The 23,202-nt window shown below is 36.8% G+C and overlaps 2 long non-coding RNA genes across 3 annotated transcripts in view; one reads left to right on the plus strand and one right to left on the minus strand.

The window, feature by feature from the left end:
* LOC108408445 (uncharacterized) overlaps positions 1–13,375 on the plus strand; it is a 37,125-nt gene extending 23,750 nt beyond the window's left edge. The window contains exons 3-5 of one of the 2 annotated variants that reach the window (XR_005058614.2): positions 3,610–3,796; positions 7,088–7,227; positions 9,243–13,375. This is a non-coding gene — a long non-coding RNA (uncharacterized lncRNA). Of the gene's footprint in view, positions 1–3,609; positions 3,797–7,087; positions 7,228–9,242 lie in introns of those variants that run through there. The other variant, XR_012127387.1, reaches the window with a different exon arrangement.
* On the minus strand, positions 3,689–22,751 carry LOC108408444 (uncharacterized). Its single transcript, XR_001855994.3, has 5 exons — positions 22,664–22,751; positions 21,311–21,456; positions 13,370–13,480; positions 11,800–11,929; positions 3,689–3,825 (listed from the first exon to the last, which is right to left on the minus strand). It is a non-coding gene; the product is annotated as an uncharacterized lncRNA (long non-coding RNA).
* Between the last annotated feature and the right edge of the window lie 451 nt (positions 22,752–23,202).

A 23,202-nucleotide genomic window follows, 5' to 3' on the forward strand; every position in this document is an offset into this window, starting at 1 on the left:
CTTTTTTTCAAGTAAATTCTGTATTGTCAAGGTAGTTCAGAATTTTTATATTTGGAAGGAATAGTAATGCTTCTGTTTCTCTCCTTTTATTATTACTTTATAAAGTTTTCAGTAAGTTATTCAAGAGCAGCAAAAAGAACATATTAAGAGCAATTTTAAAAGCACGTACACATATTCCCTTTCTAGAGTTGCTAATGTAGTAGATCTGTGATATGGCATGGAAAAGTGAAAAGAAAATCCATTATCATCATCAGCTTCTATGCAGAGTAATTGGCAATGTGTTTATACAAGAAAGTTAACCATGGTCAATATTGGCATAATTGCATAATTGGGCAACTCTTGAGATTACTCTACAGTAATCAGGACAGTATGGTTTGACATACAGATCAATGAACATAAAAGAGAACCCAGAAACAGACATGCCAAATATGTCCAACTTGTCTTTCACAAAGGTGCAAAGGCAATTCAGTGGAGGAAAGATAGCCTTTTTAACAAATGGTGCTGGAGCAATTAGGCATCTATAGGCAAAAATAAATAAAAGATGAACCTTGAACAGAACCGCAAGCTTTATACAAAAATTGATTAAAATGGACCAAAACAATTGTAAAATTATCAGCCTTTTAGGAAAACGTACAGTAGAAAATTATTTGGGATCTAGGTCTAAGCAATGAGTTCTTAGACTTGACATCAAAAGCAAGATCTAAAAATAATAATACCGTATGATCTAGCAATCCCACTCTTGGATATGTATCCAAAAGAATTGAAATCAGGAACTTGAAGAGATATTTGCACCTCATGTCCTTTGCAGCATTATTCAATAGCTAAGATGTGGAAACAACCCAAACGTTCATTGATAGAAGAATGGATACATATAATGGAATATTATTCAGCCTTTAAAAAAGAGGGAAATCCTGCCATTGTGACAACATGAATGAATCTAGGAGACATTTTTTTTAAGTGAAATAAGCCGGTCACAGTACAAATAATGCATGGTTCCACTTAAATGAGGTATCTGAAATAGTCAAACTCTTAGAAGCAGAAAACGGAACGGTGGTTGCCAGCGGCTTGGTGGAAGAGGAAATGGGGAGTTGTTGAATGGGTATAAAGTTTCAGTTATGCAAGATAAATGAGTTCTAAAGATCTACTGACAACATAATGCCTATAGTTAAGCATCTGTTATTGTGCACTTGAAAATATGTTGACAGGATAGATTTCATGTTAAATATTATTACCACAAAAAAAACAAGGAAATTTTTGGAGTTGATAGATATGTTTATTACCTTGATTGCAGTGATAGTATCAAGGATGTATGCATATTCCAAACTTATCATAATGTACACATTAAATATGTGCATTTTTATATCAATTATACCTCAGCGAAGCTTCAAAAAGCAAAAAAATTATAAATGGGCCTCATCAAAATTAAAATGTTTGCTCTATGAAAGACCATGTTAAGAGGATGAAAGCTACAGACTGGGAGAAAAATATTTGCAAACCACATAGTCAATAAAGGACTTGTTTCTTGAATATCTAAAGAAGTCTCAAAACTCAACAGTAAAAAAACAAAATCCAATTAGAAAATTGGCAAAATATGTGAAGAGACATTTTACTGAAGAGGATATAGAGATGGCAAATAAGCACATGAAAACATCATTATTCACTAGGGAAATGCAAGTTAAGACTCAGTGAGATATCAGTATACCCTTAATCAGAATGGCTAACTTAAAAAACAGTACCACCACCAAATGCTAATGAGGATGTAGAGAAACTGGATCTCTAATACATTGCTGGTGGGAATGTAAAATGGTAAAGCCACTTTGGAAAATGATTTGGAAGTTTCCTTAAAACTGAATATGCAACTATCATATGACCTGGCAATTGAAATCTTGGTTATTTATTCATGAGAAATGGAAATTTATGTTCACACACAAGCCTGCATAAGATATCCCTAACAGTTTATTCACAAAATCCACAAGCTGGAAACAACCCAGATGTCATTTAATAAAATTATTAAACAAAGCAGGCTGCATCCATATCATGGACTAGTACTCAGCAATTGAGAAACCAAACTATTAATATATGCAATAATTTAGATGAACCTTAAGGAAGTAATACTAAGTGAAAAAACCATTCTCAAAAAGATAAATACAGCACAGTTCCATTTATATATCATTCTTTGCTAGTATTTTGTTTTGAATTTTTGTGTCTATGTTTATGAAAGGTATTGACCTGTAATCTGCCTTTATTGTAAAATCCTTTCCAAGTTTTGGTTTCAAGAATATGTTGGATTCACAAAACGAGTTGAGAAGCAGTCTCTCTTTCTTATTATCTTAAAGAATTTATGTATCATTTCTTCTTGAAATATTTGGAAGAATTCACTATTGAACCAATCTGGTTCTGGAGATTTCTTTTTGGATAGGATTTTAATTACAGATTCAATTTCCTTGATAAATATAAGACTAGTCGAATTTATATTTCTTCTTGGATCCATTTGGACAGCTAAGTTTTTCAAGGAATTTTTTTCCTATTTTATATAAACTGCCAAATTTATTGGCAACTTTATTTCTAGTTTTACCCACCATTGCTTTTGCATAATCAGTGCAAATGTCAACACAGTGGAAAATACACCTGGGCATGAGTCAAAGCTGTGGCACTGAACTGTATTAACAATCATTAATTCTTCAACTCCACATATTCATAGTTAAAAAACAAAACAAAACTTCAGTTAAGAATATCCTCTATGAAGCAGTTAAAGTTAAATTAATTTTATTAGCATTGAACCATTAAGTCTATATTCTTTTAATATTCTGTGTGATGAATAAGTATACAGGCAGTTCTTTTGCTATATATCAAAGAAGGATGATTGTTTTGAGGAAAACAGTTATGTAATTATTTTAATCACAAGCATTCTATGAGGTAGTATAGTAGAGAGACAGTTTTTATTAGGTGTCAGATAAATATGAGTTACAATTCCTATCACGCTTATTAATCCTGTTACCTTAAAAATGCCCTTAACCTCTCTGTACCTATTTACTCATTTGTAAAATGTGAGCAGTGATTCTTATATCAGTGAATTATTGTGAGTAGCTAAAGAAAACACCAATTTAAACTGTCCAATACAGAACTTGCCACATAGGAAATTCAACATGTCACTTCCCCCCTCATTCCCACCATGCTTCTAACACTGAAACTAGATGGATGATCAGTACACATCTATATTTATTTTATCTAGATGATTACCTGCAGCTGATGCTGAAGCCGTATATGAGACAGTTTACAGAGTTAGCCTCAAATCTCCACAAACATGTAGTGAAGAAAGTTCCTTCTCTGTTAGCACTAGGAAATTTTCACTTACCTTATAAATGACAAAATCTTCTTAGCAGCCAAGGCTGCTTTATGATAGTAAGAAATGTAATGGTCTTAGATGTCTTCAGGTCCACCAAGTTTAGTTTAAGATAATGAATCTGAAGCTCAGAGGGACTTGATTAGTTAGTAGCCAAAAGAGTGCAAGACTCAAAACAGTAGCCACTTTTGTGATTTTTACACTCTGCTTAATAATCCTACCATTTAACTTTTGTGCTTTTCTGTCTTATTTGGTTTGTGTTTTAGGTTGACATCATAAAGTATGTGAACTGCATGTCTATAAATAACTTTGAGTCACTGGAAGACAAAAGTACCCTGGATGAGAAGGTCCTGTGAAAGAATCAAGCATAATTGAGTTTCTGGCAGAGCACTGCAGTGGAGTCAGGAGATATGGGTGCTAGTGCCTGAACCAACACTGGCTCTGGGAATTTGAGTAAGTCTCTCCTCCATTGCTGTCCTCATCTGTAAAACAGAGTAACATATGTATTACTCTCAATCATCAGAATATGTTTTGCCAAATCTCTCTCTTATACCTTATACTCTATAAAAATAAAATAGAGCTGAATGACAAAATTATTAATGTATTGGTAAAATAATATTAATATACAAGAATGTAAACACTTATTAATATAAATGTACCATAATTTTATTTGTATAAGAATTTTAAACCTGATTGGCTTGGTTTATCTTTCCACTTAAAACCTCAAAGGATATAGTCTGGAATATCTATTCATTCACACATTTCCCTCTCTCTCTCACTCTTGCACACACACACACACACCTACACATACAAGACACAAGCACACTCTGGTGCATACACATAGTCACATGTCATGGGAATAGGTCCTTAGTCACAAGGTAGGAAGTAAGCCCTGTCCTCTACAGCAATAAGTGAAATGTTGTGGAAAAACAAAGGAAAGTACAATTGATTCCAAATTGTAGGGGTCAAAGCAATCAGAGAAGGCTTTTAAATGGACTAAAAGCAATGAGACTCATTCCTGCCAAGCTGGTAGGCTATCTGATCTGAGCCAATACTGTTGGGTTTATCTAGCACCAAATCCTGTACTTTCACCTGCAGTTATCAATTGTCTTGGCACATAGGTTAGTTTAGGGATGAGGTAAAATGAATTCAGTAAAGTCACAGGATACAAAATTAACATATATAACTTGGTTGTGGTTTTAATACATTAATAATGAGATATCAGAAGAAGAAATTAAGAAAATAATCCCATGTACAATTGCATTAAAAAGAATAAATTTAAATTAAAAAGAATAAAATCCTGCAATACTCCAAAACCTGTAAATATTGATGAAAGAAATTGAAGAAGACAAACAAAAGGAAAGATACTCCATGCACATGGATTGGAAAAATTAATATTGCTAAAATGTCCATACTACACAAAGCAATCTACAGATTCAATGCAATCCCTATCAAAATACCAATGAAATTTCTCACAGACCTAGAACAAAGAAACCTAAAATTTGTGTGGAACCACAAAAGACCCTGAATAGCCAAAGCAATCTTGAGAAAGAACAAAGTTAGGGGTACCATGCTCTCTGATTTCAAACCATTCTACAAAGCTGTAGTAATCAAAACAGTATGCGTCTAGCATGAAAACAGACACATAGATCAATGGGAATAGAATAGAGAGCCCAGGAAAAAACCCATGCATATATTATCAATTAATCTTTGATAAAGGAAACAAGAATATACAGTGGGGTAAAGACAGTCTCTTCAATAACTGGTGTTCAGAAAAATGGGCAGCTACAAGCAAAAGATGAAACTGGACTACTGTCTTACACCATATACAAAAATAAATTCAAAATGGGCTCAACACCTGAATTGAATACCTGAAACCATAAAACCCCTAGAAGAAACCATAGGTAGTATGTTCTTCGACATTAGTCTTAGCAATATTTTTTGTGCCAGTCTCTTCAGGCAAGGGCAACAAAAGTTAAATAGATGGGATTATATCAAACTAAAAAGCTTTTGCACAGTGAAAGAAACCATCAGTAAAACAAAAAGGCAACCTAGTGAATGGGAGAATATATTTGCAAATCGTACATCCAATAAGTGACTAATATCCAAAATATATAAAGAATTTACACAACTTAATATCAAAAAGCAAATAACCCAACTAAAAAATGGGCAGAGGACCTGAACAGACATTCTTCCAAAGACATACAGATGGCTAACAGGCACATGAAAAGATGCTCAACATTACTAAGCATTGAAGAAATGCAAATCAAAATCACCGTATCACCCCATACCTGTCAGATTGGATGTTATCCAAAAGACAAAAAATAACAAGTGTTGGCAAGAATGTGCAGAAAAGTGAACCCTCCTACACTGTTGGTGGGAATGTAAATTGGTGCAGCCACTATGGAAAACAGTATGGTGGTTTCTCAAAAAATTAAAAATTGAACTACAATACAATCTAGCAATTTCACTTCTGTATATTTATCCAAAGAAAATGAAAACAATCTGAGGAGATATATACACCCCTATGTTCACTGTGGCATTACTTACAATAACCAAGGTATGAAAGCAACCTAAGTGTCCACTGATAGTTGAATAGATAAAGAAGATGTTGCATATATACACAATGGAATATTACTCAGCCATAAAAAAGAATGGAATCTTACCATTTGTTACAACATGGATGGACTTGGAGAGTATTATGCTAATGAGATAGAGAAAAACAAATACCATATAATTTCATTTATATGTGGAATCTAAAAAACAAGACAAATGAATAAAAAAACAAAACAGAAACAGACTGACAGATACAGCAAACAAACCATTGGTTACCAGAGTGGGTAGGGATTGGGGGTCAGGCAAAATAGGTGAAAGAGATCAAGAGGTACAAACTTGCAGTTATAAAATAAAATCATGGGTATGTAATATACAGCATAAGGAATATACTCAATAATTTTATAATAACTTTGTATGGTTATTAGTTACAAATAGTAACTAGACTTATTGTGGGGATTGTGGTGTAATGTATAAAAATAGCAAATCACTATGATATATACCTGAAAACAGGATAATGTATATCAATTATACTTCAATAAAAAAATTAAATGGGCAAAGGACTTGTGTAGACATTTCTCCAAAAAAAACCCAAAGATGTACAAATAAGCCAATAAGCATGTGAAAGGATATTTAACATCACTAACTATAAGGGAAATGAAAGTTCAAACCACACTGAGAACAACTTCTCACCCATGAATTTGTCTATTATTAAAAACAAGCAAAAAACAGAAAATAACAAGTGTTTGGTGAGAATGTGGAGAAATTGTTACTTTGTGCCTTGCTGGAGAGAATATAAAATGGTGTAGCTGCAATGGAAAACAGGATGGCAGTTCTCCAAAATATTAAACATAGAATTTTCATATGATCCAGGAATTAAATTTCTGGGTAAATATTCAAAGGAATTAAAAGCAGCACTCAACAGATATATAATTTTTCTGCCTCTGGACATTGTTGACTGTGTGAAGCCTACAGTATGGTCGCCATCTTGAGATCACCAAAGTCAGACAAACCAACACACAGAAGACGAAAAGAACCTGTGTCCTTGAAAACACGGTTGGAATAGCTAAATAAAACCAATTCTGGAGTTGTCACTCTGCCATATTCCTTGTTAAATGAGATAATAAATCCCTTTATTGTTTAAAAAAAGTATTGAAAAGATGATCACTTCCTTTTGCTCACTATCCTCAGGTGTCTCATCCTGCAAGAATGTCACTAAAGCTTATCCATCATATAAACACATATTTATTTCATTTCCTTCTGCTTCAAGTTCAGTTCATCTCTATGAGATGTTCATGTTAAAGTCTCTTTTGTGGGAAGAAGAACACAGGGTAAGTCAATACCTATATTTGAAGTGTTATGTATTAGGCACTTTTTATAGGTTTCCTCATTTTCTCCTCATAATGGCTGTGAATTAAGTATCAGTATGCCCTTTTTACAGATGATCAAGTTCAGGCCTACAAAGGGTAACTCAGTACTTCAGAGTCAAACAAACCTAGTTTGAAGCAGGAACGCTGTTCTCTTCATTTATACATATGAATAAGGTGTTATATATTTTATTTATATATGTAAAAAAATATATATATAGTTTCAATATCAGAAAATCCATTAATATAACCTATTGCTTTAATAGAAAAATTGAGAGAAATTATATGATCATCCCATAGATGAACAAAAGGTATTTGACAGCATTCACCACTATTCATATTTTAAAGCCTCAATAAAATAGGAATTTGTTGGTATTTTCTTAACATGGCAATAATATATGTATCACAGCAAAAAAGCCACCATCCTGCTTAATGGGAAAATACTGGTGGCATTCCTACTAAAGATAAGACTAAGATGCCCAATTATCTCCTCTAATCTTAGACATTGTGTAGAAGGTATTTTACCTTGCAAGTGAAAAGCAAGCAATTAAAAGAAGTGGTAAAATCTCCCCATATTTTGTGATGATATGATTATGTATTGGAAAACCCAAAGAAAAAACAGAAAAAATATTTTAAAAAATTTAATTTAGTAAAGTAGCAGGTTACACACCAACAACCAAAATCAAAAGCTACCACATATACAACTAAAGAAACTCAGAAGATATAATGGAAGAGTAGAAAATTATTAGATAAAAACTTAAGAAGCAATGTTCAAAACCCATGTAGAACACAAAATTAGATTTGAACAAATGGAAAAACATGATTTTCTTGGGGAAGGAGACTCAATACCATAAAGATGCCAATTTCCCCAAGTTTATTAATTAAATATTATTCAAATTAAATAATAATTGATTTTTTATGAATTTAGACAAGTTTATTATCAAATTTATTTCGCAGGATAACAAGAATAGTCAGATAAGCCCTGAAAAAGAAGAGGGGGGTGGCTTCAAGTCTTACCAGATACCAAAATATATAACATATGTACAGTATAAGAGTGTGGTGTTGGCCCATGAATCGACAGAAAGACTAATGAAACAGGATAGAAAATACTGACATAGGCCCACTTATACTTGGAAATTTTGAATATGATTAAGGTAGCATTTTCAAATCAGTGGAGATATGATGGGTGATTTTATAAAGTGGTACTGTGTCAGCTAGACAACCATATAGTTAAAAAGGGATTCATTTCTCCACCTTACATCAGGAGAAATTTCAAATGGTACAAATTTAAAAAAAAAATGAATCCATACAAGTATAAGAAGAAAACATGGGTGAATTCCTCTATAAATGGGAAGTGAGGAAACTTTCCTAACTATGACTCAAAATTTAGGAACATTAAGGAAAAGAGATTATTAAATTTGACTACATAAAAATAACAACAATTTTGTATGGTATAAAACATGCTAGCCAATTAAAAAGATGTTAGGAAAAATAATTACAACTAGTATCTCCGACAAAGTGTTGATATTCCTTCTACATAGGAGCTTATCAATATATAGTTACTAAAAAACAACAAAACCTATCATAGTCATGGAAGAAATATAAACAATTAACAGAAAAACTGCAAATTGTCTCAAACTTGCTTTTAATAAGAAAGATGCAATTCAACTATAATAAGATACCATTTATAACTGTTAGATTGGTAAATCCAAAAGTTTATCAACATCCTCATTTGGTGAGGATGTGAAAAACATGTCCTTTAATACACTGCTCAGGGGAATGCAAAATGACATGTTCAGTGTAGTAGGCTTAATATTGGCTTCCAAATATATCAAATCCTAATCTCTGGAACCTGTAATTCTTACTTTATATGGAAAAGGATCTTTGCAAATGTGATTAAGTTAGGGATCTTGAAATGGAGAGATTTTCTGGATTATACAAGCAGGCCCTAACTGCAATTCCATATGTCCTTATAACAGAGAGGCAGAGGGAGAGTTAACACAGACACAAGAGAGGCAGTAAGACCAAGGATGGAGAGGCTGGAATGTGCATGAATGAGCCACGGAATATTAACAGCCAACAGATGCTAGAAGAAGCAAGGAACATATTCTCTAGAGCTTCCATGAAGAGTGTCATCCTACCAACACTTTGAGTTTGGTCCAGTGAAAGTAATTTTGGACTTCGGATACCTAACTCAGTGAGTGAATTAATTTCTGTTGTTTATAGATCCCAAGTGTATTGTAATTTGTCACAGTAGCTATAGGAAAGTAATGCAACCACTATGAAGGGGAATTTGATAATACCTAGCAAAATTATATATCTTCTTATGCTTTGACTTGGAATTCCCATTTCAAGAAACATCCATATCTATATACTAAATATATATTAGTAATGACACAAAAAGTATAGATATAGATAAGGATATTCACTGATGCACTCTATGTACAGCAAAAGTAAACAACTTTTGATGGGTATTTATATCCATCAGTTGTGTTCTAGATGAACAAACTGTCATGCAACCATAGAGCAATGTACACTAAGTAAGTTTAAAGAATTATGAATATCTCCACATAGAACTATGGGAGGACCTCCAAGATATACTATTAAGTGAAAAGTCAGTGTATACAAAGGTGTGTATACTATGGTACTTTTTAATCTAAGAATTGGGGGAAATGCAAATATATACATTTTACTTATATTAAAAATAAAAGAACCAGTGAACATTGATTCATTGGTAGAAAAGAAATAACCGAATTTTAATAATAGAAAAAATAGACTAAAAATATAGAACAAAGCCTCAGGGAACTGTGGGACTATACAAAACGTATAATAGTCATGTGATTTTTGTCTTGGAGAGGAGGAAAAGTGCATAGAAGAAAAAGTATTTGAAGAAATAATGGTTGACAAACTTCAAATTCGGAAAAAGACATAAGCCTAGAGGTTCAAGAAATTGAGTGAACCCTAAACAGAATTATTCCAAATAAAGCCATGAAAACAGACATCATGATCAAACTTCAGAAAACTAAAAACAAAAGCAGAAAATGAAAACAGGGAGAGAGAAATGATGCATTACCTGTAGGAGAAAAATAAATAACAGCAAATTTCTCATCAGAAACCAGTGTAGAAGGAATTAGCACAACATTTTTCAAGTGCTGATAGAAAAGAACTTTTAACCTGAAATTCTATCCAGCAAAGTTATCCTCCAAGAAAGAAGGGGTATATAAAGATATTGTCAGATGAAGGAAAATGAAGAGAATTTATCAGCAGCAGATGTAACCTAAAAGGATGGCAAAAAAGAAGTTCTTAAGACAGAAAGTAAATGATAATAGAAGGGCTCTCCAAAAAAGATACAAAATGATAGGGCCAACTGTGTATGAGAGAACATGTGCAGATAACATGGTAGAAATCCAGAAACAAGCCATTATCTCAGGAGAAATCCTGTGCAGAAATTCTAGTAACAGAGTTGAAAAGGTTAGGTAGTGTGGACATTTGAGTAAAGTATGCAAAATCCATGTGTCTGCAACAGCAGAGTTATACAACCGTAAGAAGGTGTTCAGTTAACAAATGCAGATCTGTTTAGAGCAGAGGCCAGATATTAACTTGCAGAAATGATAATTTCACAAGAACAATATGTTAAAATAAAAATCGTAAACTTGTCAGAGCAGTGTGGTGCTGGGATACAATTCACTGAGCTGATGAGAGGAGTGGAGACAACAAAGGAGGAGAAAGCTTCACTAAGTAGTCTCTGGGAAGACGCAGAGATGAAACAAATGAAAGCATAGAGAGTGCAAACTCATGGAGAGAGGGTTCTGGCTAAGAAAACTACTCCAGGAGGCAGGCTTCTAAGAAGCTCACTGGCAGATGGGGGAGTCCATGGGACCTGGGGTCAGAGAGAAACGAAAGGGGGCGTATGATCTCCAGATCGCCTGGGGGATCCATTAGTTTAAAATCCTTCCCCTTGATGTCTGCTTCTACTTTAATGTAGGTTTAGAGAGCTGAGCATCAACTCTTCACTACTGTCAGTGTTCCTGGTTCTTCCCTGCCCCCATGGGACAATGTCATGCAGGGCACTTTCCTTCTTACCAATGTTTGTGCCATTTCAGTGTGTAAAGAGGTTACATAGTAGCATCCCATGGAAGCAAATGGTCCCCTATCAATTGGTCCTAAACCTGAACAGCCTCAGACCCCTGGGGTGTCCAATCAGTTACCTAGGAGTCCTCTCTGCTCATCTGGGAGCCCCTACTCCTCACCAGTCAGGCTGGACACCCAGTCCCCTCCCTCCTATCCAATCCCCATAAGCCCTGCCCCCTCTACCAGGTCCAGCTCCTTTTTAAGGAGTCTCTCTGATGACTCCAGTGTGGTCTTTCTCTTTATTATACATTAAGGGGGCTCTACAGAGGTCACCATAACTTCCATAGGATCTGGACCCTGTGAAACCATCAATGTGACCTCGGTAGCCCTGGGTCACTGGAGGTGTGAAGAGTGACAGATGCTCATAACACTTGTGTACAGTCCATGGCGGGGGAGGGAACTCACCTTAGGATATCTAAGACTCTGGGGCCCAGGAAGAGTCCTGACTCTTGCTACAGTGTCCCTCTCTGCCAACCCCCAGTCACCTCTTCGTAGAACTTCAGGTAGGTTCCAGACCCCTTGGCCATGTGCACACCTGATATGAACATAGAGGGCACCAACACAGGAAAAGCACAATTATTATATGGAAAAAATGAGGACTTTTCCCCCAGCCCAACTCTATTACACTGCATATCATAGAGATGGCACTGAAATTAATATGTAATATAGACAAATACGTGGTTCTCTTCTTACCTTCCCAAATACTCACTAAAACATAGTAGTGCTATATAGAAAGAGTTAGGATAGGAAGAAAGTAAACATTGGTATTGTGGATAGTGCACCAATTACTGTGCTGGGATCTTGATAAGATTTTGTCCTTGAACTCCTAACAATGCTCCTTTGAGTATAAGGACTATGAGGTAGACATGCAAACACACTGTATATGTAAGTGTGTGTGCATTTATATGTTAAATTAGTAAGCTGGAGGACAAGGATACCTATGTTTGTGTGTGTGCGTGTGTGTAGTGACAACATACAAAACAATAATACATTTTGTTTAGGGAAACTCATATAGAATAAAATGATAGAGGAATGATAACCATCCCTTTCTGGATAGTAATTATCTCTATGGAAGAAGGAAGAGGATACAGTCAGGGAAGAGTAAAGTTTTTTCTTAATCTGGACTGATTTTGTATCTCTATGCTTTTCATCTGCATTATCTCATAAGTAGTAGTGCTTTTAGGGGATGCAGTTTTATCGTAAATGTAATGGACACTCCTCTTAGCAAATGTTTAATATTTGGAGTCAAATGCAGAGTTTAAAAATATCAGTACTCAGCAATCCCTCATCCTTGAGATTCACATAGTTTCACTCCATTGTTTTTTTCTGCATGAACATAGGCAAATGTATATGTATTATATCACCTTTCTTATAACTATCATCTTAATGTATGTATAGTTCAGTATCATTTTCTTGTTATTTTGGTTTTGCTTTTGTCTTAAGCACTAGCAACTGGAGAAAATGTTCTGATAAATGACAAGGTATAAGATGGGATCTATCTATGCTTTATAATGAAGCCTTTACCATTTGACCCAGCCCTTACCCTTGAACATTGCATCTGATTAGAAATGCCATACGTGTAGAATATGAAATAGTGCTATGTGTTTGGATCTACTCATGAGCTTTCTATAGACTTCCTTTAATCTCTATGTCAATCACTCTACCCAACAGTTATAAAATCACAGTTTTGTGAAACATTATATGTCTGGCAGTATAATCTTTATCCCATCACTCACTTTTTGGATGGGTGGCAGGAATCATCATCATCACCATCATCATCAGTAGTAAAAGATACCAACAATCAAAGAGCATGTGATAGATAAATTGCTTGCTCAAGATCATGCAACCAGCAAGTAATAATTCTCAGTATCAAATGCTAGTCCTTCTGACTCCAAAGCCCACGCCCCAGCCTCTGTTTCTATATTGAATGCCCTTCTATATTAGGGCTGGGGCCAGTATGGAGGAAGGGACTCACCCAAGGTCCTGTGCTCAGTTAATGGGTCTGGTTCCTGGGACACATGTTTGATGACTCCCATCTTCTGTCTAGCTGCTCTTTATGCTATCTCTTCTGTACTATTTCTTCTTCCTGGGGTGCAATAAGAAATTGGTTCACTCATATCAAACAAGAAGGAAAATGGAAGACAGGAAATCATGTGGTAAAAAGGAAATGATAAGATGGGACCTAAGTTCACTTCTTGCTGCTACATTTCCAGGTGTCATCTGTTTCAAATCTTCTATTTTGTGGGACAGAAGGTGACAGGATGGGCTAGGAGTAACATTTATCAAAGTTCTACTATGTGCCACACATGTTATAAAGTTTTCTTTTCTTTTTACAAGTCTGTTAAGAAGGTACCCTTAGTTCCATTTTACAGATGACAGACCTCAGACTCACAGAAGGTATGTAAATATTCCAGGGCCAAACATCTACCCCTTTTCCTCTGCCTAGACCAATCAGCAGCTTCCTATTTATGATGGTGGATTTCTAGGGCTTAAGGACTCATAGTGAGAAACACCCCTGATATGGAGCCTGGGGTGTCATGGCCCCATTGGTAATCACTCCCCTTTGGTAGATAAATATGACAGTGGGGATGAAGTCCTGCCCTGTGAGCCAAGGGGCCTGGGAGTGAAAGCCCTGTGGCCGGGTTGACTCCTGAGGTGTTGAACGGGACCCAGGAAGCAGCACAAGCTCTGGCCCTTTGGAAAGGGAACCTGACTGGTAGGGTATTAACATATGCAACAACTATATGAAGGGTGTTCTACATTTTATCTCATTTCAATCTTAACTACTCTACCCAAGACCAGTAATTATCCCCATTACTCAGTGAAGGTACAGAAGTAAAAAATTAAGTAACTTGATCTAGGGAAACAACCTTATAAATTACTTAAAGACTCAAAAAACAATTAGTCAAAAGACCAAGCTTTTTTCTCCCTCTGTCCTGTGAGCTGGCATGCACTATACCTCAAAGCATTATTTTTCATATTTTTTTAAACACTGGGCTGAAGTACTTTTTAAATAGTAAAAATAATTATGAAGTGTAAAATACCATATGAATAACAAAAAGTTGAAATCAAAATGTGTGTGAAAAACTGGTGAAATTATTTACCACTTATATTTAGACATAAGTTTATATCCTTGATGTACAAAAAACGCTTAAACAAAAGACACAGGTCAGTAACATAAAGAGATAATGCACATAAAAAGCAATATAAATTGCTAATAAATACTTGGAAACATTTCAAATCAAATAAACAAATGAAATGAAAATGAATCATATTAAATGAAATAAGTAAAAAATGTAGAATCTGATCCCATTTCTTCAAAATAATACACATCAACTTTGGTAAGTGGGTATGTATGTGTCATTAGGTATAAATTAGTGCGCTACATGCAGAGAAAAATACAGAGAGTAGGCACCAGTAAATTGACAAAGATGATCTCTGTATTATAATGGGCAGAAGATGGAGGCAGAGAGACAGAATAATTTCACATTCATAATATACATTTTTATATTGTTTGATGCTTGTTAAAAAATAAAAATTATTAACTGGTAATCTGAAAAAGTTATTGAAATAAAGTTTTGTAAAATAGGAAAGCTATAAAGCAAGTCACAAAATGATATGTTTGTAGAAATACATTTACTGATTTAGAAACATGTTCATATACTGTTGTGTGAAAATAACACATTAAAATATTTCTTTGATAATAATTCAATGTATGTGGGTTTGTGGGAGATAGAGGATACTTTCATTTTATGAATTTGTTTTTCCATAGTGTTTTAAATATGGAACATTTACTGTATAAAATGTTGAAAACAGAATAATTATGAGCTGATTACAAATATGATGCCCACATATATATTCATTACTTTGGAAACATGTTCATAATATACTTTTTAATGAATAAAAGTATCATATCAAACCAATTTATTTGACACTTCCTCTCTGTGTGTGTGCATGTTTCTACACCTCAAACGTCTTCACACCAATTGTACATATACTAAGTCCTGCAGCTTTCCATTTAGTTCACATGGGACTGAACTTCTAGCCTCAGAAACTGAAAATCCCGGGATGGGCACAAATACAGAAGGATCATCACCAGTGGGTGGAAAATTCCACAAAGCTTTGACCTACACATTGGAATTCATGTACCTCCTTCACTGCTCCAGTACCTCACCCTTTGCCAGGCTCCCAATTGACTTTCATACCTGCAATTCTGGTGCAGAGCACCAGGTGGCATCTTTCTCCATTTTCTACAGGTTATTTTTTCACAAAGAAAAAAAGCAATTTTCAGAATAGGAACAAAATTTTTTCTCAAATACTATTATTTATATTTTAAATATTTAATATTGTATATCTTTATTATATTATAAATTACATAATTTTAGTAGATATAAATTTAATATATAAATATCATTGTAAATTTTTTTAAATAATAGCTAAATAATAAGTATAGTATAATCCTAACTCTCTTCGAAAATTTCATATGTATATAAAAGACAGAGAGAACATACTCAGTTTTGTTTCCTGCTTATATCTGTGTCTATATCTCAGTTATTTATTAGTATGTTTTGTCTACTGTGTGCCAGGCACTGTCAGTCCAATTCCACATCTGCATCTCACATCACCCTGCTCTTGATTTCTTGACCTGAATAACTGGAAATGTCCACAGGTGGCAAGATGGATGTCAGTGCCCACCTGAAACACTCCATTCCAGGCAAGGGTAGTGCAAGCTTTACCCTGAGTCCTGGACATCCAGTATCTAAACAGGAAATAATACAATTAAGTGGGGAATGGTTGTAACTTGGGGAACTTGAGCAGCCTGTAACCCATACCTCTATACTCTTGTAGAACTGTAGGAGGCTATCACCTTCTCCTGATGGGACCTCACTCACAGTGAAGGACGAAGCAATCCTTGTGTGGCTTTAGTCTTGGTTCTTCTCATGGGTGTGAACTAGGGTTTTACTTTCTCTTTAGTCCCTGGCTAGGTCAGACTGGTTGATTCTGGAACTGGTTTTGTTCCAAACTATTTCATAATCCGAGGGGTCCTTTAGAGGTGACATGGAATTTCTGCTTCATGTAAGCCCTTCTTTACCAGTTATGGGAGCCTGGATTCATATCCACAGGAGACAGAAAAGACTAGAGACCCTGTTCTCAAAGACAAGCACTGGACCAAGACCGTAGTCTGAACATTTAATTCTCCTGATTTAGTGGGACAGTTTTTATAGATTTCTCACATGATAGTCACCTTCCCTCAGGATTCCCCTTTTTCCCAACATCCCAATATGATCCATAACTCTCTCTTTTATGTCCCGTCCACTAAAGTATGCCCCCAGAGAAATTCCCCTATACTTGGTAGGGGAGAAAACTTGTCTATGACTTAAAATTCTGAAGCAATAAGGGATGAGAGTTGATACATCTTAATTTTTTTCACGAAAAAGTGACCCAAGAAGAATAAAATGAAAAATTAAACACTGGGAAAATATTTACAACTTAGACAACAAAGAGTTATATCTCTAACCTGTAGAAATCTTACAAAAAAGTGAATGAAAAACCAAAAATCATGAGAGAAAAAAGGGCAATAGATACAAATAGGCATTTCATCAAAAAGATGTTGATGCAGGAGTAAAAAAAATAAAAAGTTCCTTAAACACAAGAAAAATGCCCCACCTAACTCATGATAAGCAATGAAAAGAAAAATAACTATAATGAGATAACTGTTCTTACCAATCAGATAGTCTGTGAGGAAATACACATTCCCTTATATTGCCGATGGTAACATAAAATGACTCTACTCTATGAAGAGGATATGATACTATCTAGCAAAATTACATAGGTATTTACTCTTGGAACCAGTAGTCTTTCTAGAATTTCTTGCAAAGATACAAAAATGCATGATAATCACAAGTCCATTCCTTGCAGAGCAATCCACAACAACAGAATATCAGCAATAAGACAAATGTCCACCAATAAGGAGCTGGTTGAGTAATTTAAGGTATAGCTACATCAGAGAGTACTATGCAGCTATAAAAAGCAATAGGATTCCCTCTGTAGACTACTATGAAGTGATCTCTAGGATATATTAAGTGAAAAAGCAAAGTGCATAAAAATGTGTAGAGTTCCTGCTGGCCAATATGGTAACCACTAGCCATTTTTAAAAAGCTAAGTGAAATTGAGAATTCAGTTGTTCAGTCATATTGGTCACATTTTAGGTGCTCAGCAGCCACCTGCTGCCAGTGGCTACAGTGTTGGACAGGGCACATACAGAATGTTTTTATTTCTGCAGAAATTTCTCCTGTACAGTGCTGGTGAAGAATGTGCCACCTTTTATCCATGAATGGGAAAGAAAACTAATATAAATATTACATTTGCTTATATATTTGAAATCTGGAAGGGTAAAACAAGAACTGACTCAAATGATTACCCACAAGGAGATGGTGGGGCATCCCAGGATGCAAGCCAATGATAAGTATTCCCCTGAAAATCTACATTTACAGGCTCCGTGCACTGAAAAGGTGAAGAAGTAATGACCAACTCAGCAGCCATGCACAACGCTAGTCCTCAGGCTGAATCCTCTGGAAACATTTCCCACTAAAGGAACAGGGCTTCCTTGGAGAAATGGCTGACTCCAGGTCTGTACCAGGTGAGTCTGGACCAAACTCTTATACCACAAAGAACATCAAAAAGACTCAGAAGCTGACCTGAAGCGGCTCCCACTGGACATAGAGAACAATTTGAATATCAAAAAGATTAGTCTGTGAGCTCATTATGACACTCAGAACAAGCAAACAATCAAACAAACTCACTGCTCACTTTTGGAGGATCCCAGGGAAATAACTCATTATTCTGAAAAGTGGAAATAATGCAAAAGGAATAAACATTCGTCCTACCCTTCATGTGTGAACCATACCTCAGAATAACCTCACAGTTGATGAGGGGAAGTTGCTTTATAGAAGAATTCCAGCTAATAAATGCAGAAGAAATTACAGAATAGAAACATCACCCTTCTGAAACCTTTAAGAAATGCAGATCTAGGCTATCATCTTCAAAGACTGTGAAAAACATGAGATGAGATGCAAATAGGAAATTTGAAAATGACTGGCTCAGGCTCACAACACCCAAACTCAGTGATGCAGAAGGAGATACAACCAGACAAGATGGGGCATAGCGCTACAGGAAGTACACCACCACATCTGAGGTACTCTTGCCAAAAAACCTGAATCTGATCAAGCTTGTAAGTCTACTTATCAATTTAAAGGAAATAGGAGGGGCCAGTGGAACATAATAAACATCACAATAGGGATACAATCAGAAAAATACAGAATGCAAACTCCACAGGAAAAAATACATAGTTAAAAAAATAAGGGGAGACATTCTTTAGACTAAGAGATTTAACATTTCAGAGAAACTAAAATTAAACCCACATGAGATACTACCACACACTCACTAGAAGAACAAAAATGAAGAAGGTGGAAAACACCAAGTGTTGGCAAAGATGTGGAGCAAGTGGAACTTTCATATGCTGCTGGGGAAAATATGCACTGAAACAACGACTTTGCAAAACTCATGGGAAGTACCCACTGAGCTCAACATACACACACCCTGTGACTCAGAAATGCCACTCTTAGATACATGGCCAAGAAATGAAAAAAGAAAATGCCCCATCCAAGAATGTTCATAGCTCCATTGTTCAGTACGTAAGTCAAGAACTGGAAAACACCCAGACCTTCATAACAGATCAAGACACTGTGAAATATCCACACAATGCCTTTTGTTTTGAGAGTTATTCCCCTTCTGTTTGTTTTAAACTCTAGTACATGACAGAATGACTCCTGAAGCATAATTTTCACATGAAGAGATATGACCCCGGCCTAAAATCAACCATCATAGGGTGAGATAGTTCAAAAAAGGTCTTTTTCTTCTTCCCAAGTATACTGGTTAAGAGTGTGGGCTCTAGAGACAAAGTTTTGCTCCTAGTTCTGCCAGTTACAAACTGTGTCAGTTTGAATACTTTTATTTTACCTTACAGTCATTCAATCTTCTTATCTGCAAAGCCAGGGTTATACAGTACTGACCGTAGAAGACAAGTTTTTAAAAAGTATTATATGTGTTCTGGTTTTTACAGGACAAATGGTCCAGAATCACATTAGTTTAAAAATTCGATGGCAGAGATGCTGAAATATGGTATTCTCTGTGACTTGAAAGAGTGGAGATCGCTCAATGCCTCAGTTTCCTTTTCTGTAAAATGGCAAAAACAATTGTCCTTACCTCACATGTTGTTGTTTTGAGAATTAATTGAATTAATATATGAAAATTCTTAAAATACAGTAACTACTCAATAAATGCTGATGTTTTTAAGAAACACACACTGAGATTTTTATAATTTTGATAGTTTGAGTTTGCATGTGTCTTTAATTAAGCTTAATTATCTAACAACCGAATCACATTCATCAACTGATGCATGTTTTAAATCACTTATTTTCATTATAACCACTGTTGGATGACCTAACTAATTGTCTTGACAGAGTCTTGAAAATGCTTTAAACAACTGATCTCAGAACAGTACCACCATTTCTCCCCATGGCAAGGGATCACCTAGGATTCTGCTTTATCCTCACATCTCCCCGAGTATGGCCTGTCCAGGCCACCCCTGTCCTCTGCACACTGATGCATCTCTGGGCCCATCCACACTGGCCCCCCACTGTACTTCTGCAAGATTCTCCTCAAGGTTATCCTTGTCTCTGTCAGTCAACTGTCCACACAGTGGCCAGAGTCACCTGGTAAGCCTGTGAATCAGAGCATGTCAGTCCTACCCTCTACCCTTCCACCCTCAGAATCAACTCCAAACTCCTTACATGGCCCAATCCACGGGGCTCCTGTCTGCCCTCTGACCTCCTCTCCTACCATCTGCACTTTGTCTGCCAGGCTCCAGACACCGGAGTTCAACATCCTCTGCTCCTGGAATATCTGGTGTCATGCACATTGCAGGGCCACTGATTATAAGGTCTGCCCAGGCATGTTTTCCTCTTGTTGTCCAGGACTCAGCTCAAGTGTCCCTCCCTGAGAAATAGCTTCGCTGACAACCCAACTATAATAATCCCTGTCCCCCTCATTTTCTATTCTATTTGTGTGTTTATTTTCTTCAAAGTTTAAATCCCCATTTGAAATTGCCCCATTTATTGATTTAACTGCCACTACCAGTATTCCCAAACTAGAATGAAAGTTCTAGGGGCCATGCCTGTCTTGTTCTCTATGCTGTGTCCCCAGAGCATAGTTCAGTGCCTCACATATAAATCATTGAATAAATATTACTGAACTGAAGGCATTGTTACGTATTCAACACATAGGAGCAGACACAGATATTTAAAGCTGAGTGTCAGAAGCAGCTGACAACAAAAACATCAAAGGATTCAAACTTTTGAGATGATCTTGTTGCAAATCCATAGCAGTACTTTTAAAGCTTAGATTGAGTACCATAACCAACTGAAGAAATTATCCAAAGTGTAGACAACTCCCATACCACCTCTCTGGTTTTGATTCAGCAGACTAAGATGGGCCCAGGAATCTGCAATTTTTTTAAAGCACCACCTGATGATTAAAAAAAATTAAAATAAAAAATTACCACCTGATGATTTTGATGAAGTGGTCCATGAACCACATTTGGAAAAATCTTGACTTAAACAGCTGACGTTGGTGTAGCATTAATTTAATGCCTACCATGCAGAGTTCTATTGTATCTGGGGTGTTTCAGTTGATGTAATTACTGGAAAGTGCACTGTTCCTTCCTTCCTACCTGTGACCAGATTGCTTTCCCACATGGGATCACATTTAATCTACACAATATTCCTGGATGGTGAGGCACATTGGGTATTGCTATCTTGTTGTATAGAAGATACCAGGGCGCAGGGTAGTGACTTACCTAAAGTGTTGTAGTGATGGGACCGTATGTCTTCACTCTTGCTCCAAGAATCTGCCTAGCAGATGCTACATCACAGTTGATCACAGTTGATTCTTCTCTATCAGACCCTATTTCTGGAGCTCAGTCCACACTTTCTCTTCTGTCCCCTAGAAAGGAAAGTCAGGGGATGAGACCACACCTGGAATAGATAGGCACATGAGAGGAAGGGAAAGCACAGGAAATACAAGGGACAAGGGTGAGGATGTCCTTGCCTGTCCCCACAGCTGTGCAGGGATGCAGGGCCTCTTCCCCAGTGCCATCACACAGCCTCCTCCTCACACAGCAGTGACCCTGAAGCTAACATCATGGACATGTGAGCTCATCCCTGCTTCTGTTATGCAACCACATATTCTCTCTGGTAGTCACGCTGTTGTGTTAATGCCAGAGGTGTCGCATTGCTAGCATGAAGGGGGCAAAGTTGGAATGGGGACCTAGCATTGCTGAGGGCTTCTAGATGCCACATGCTGCAGGATGTTATTTTCAGACTTTTTTTCTTCAAACCCTCAAAGTAATGCTCTGAGGTGGGGATAATTATTTCTTTTACATAAATGGAGAAATAGGGTGTGAGAGCAAAGTACATGCTCAAAGATTTCTGGGAAGGTGTCAAATGGACACAGAAGTCAACTTGAAGGGCTAATATTGTCCAATTTGGGGACAATCTAAGCATCAAGATACATAGCCATGGTAACAGATGGTAACCCTTTGAGAAGAGTAGGAATCTATGAGTCATGCTGATAAAAATAAATACATGAATAGATGCATAAATAAGGGAGAGGGGAAAGCTCTACACTTCAGCCAAATGCCAACTAATAAAAACATCTAGAAGGAATGAGGAATCAGAAAAGCAACACTTGGCAACTATGAGAGTAACAAATGACTCAGACAAGAATCATAAATGATCAGTCTGTACCAAATCCCACAGAACTGAGCCACCATGGTAACCAAGCTGGCCAAGGAAAGCTGGGAAAAAGAAACAATAACCCTGCTTTATTTCCTGTGTGTGTTAGGAACTGAATACGACAGACATGCACACACACATACGTACATGCTCTCTCCTTTTCTCTCACCACCCAAGACCCTATCTTAACCTTCTGCGCCCCTGCCTTTGGTAGGGACGTGGCTCTAGGACAGCCCTGGAGCAGGACCCACACTTCCTGGGGCCGGGCGGGACCCCAGTGGCATTAGTACGAGACAGCGGGGCACCGCGTCCCTAAGCGGAAGAGGCGACTTGGATCTGGGTCCCCTTGTTCCGCCACCCCCAGGGCAGTCAGCCCCCATGGCGGGGACCTGCACGCTCCGCACAGTCCCAAACACCTGTACGCGGGACTTGTTCTTCCCGCCAGGCCACGTCTGTGTATTAAAAAGTCTTCACTGTCGCCATGTTGACGTCATGTTTCTGTGGCAACCGCGACGCACAAGCTTGTCTTCCACACCGGAAATGCCTCCGCACACTCCTCCACCCACTGTCCTTAGCTGAAAGCAAAACACCTTTGCTTTGCAGGCTGCCACGTGAGAAAGCCTCCTTATTAAAGGCACCAGACTGGGACCTGGGCTATTGGCGGAACTCTGCAAAGCTTGGCTGAACAAAGAATGTCCCTGTCGTCAGGAATTTTGTTTTCTTTGAAGAGACATTAGGGGAGTATTATCAGATCACAGAGATCCCGAGGAAGTATCCTGGGTTCTGGGAGATGAGCTGGCCTTGGAGGGTGAGACTGTAAAAACCACAAGCCATGCTAAGCAGTTAGTTATCGGTGGCAGAAAACTAAGAGACTGTCTACAATCTGACTGAATTACCTAGGCACATCAAAAAATGTTTTGATGATCTTCCCTTATCACAAATCCCTCAGCAAAGT

Source organism: Manis javanica, chromosome X (genome assembly GCF_040802235.1).
Source record: "Manis javanica isolate MJ-LG chromosome X, MJ_LKY, whole genome shotgun sequence".
Taxonomy (NCBI): Eukaryota; Metazoa; Chordata; class Mammalia; order Pholidota; family Manidae; genus Manis; species Manis javanica.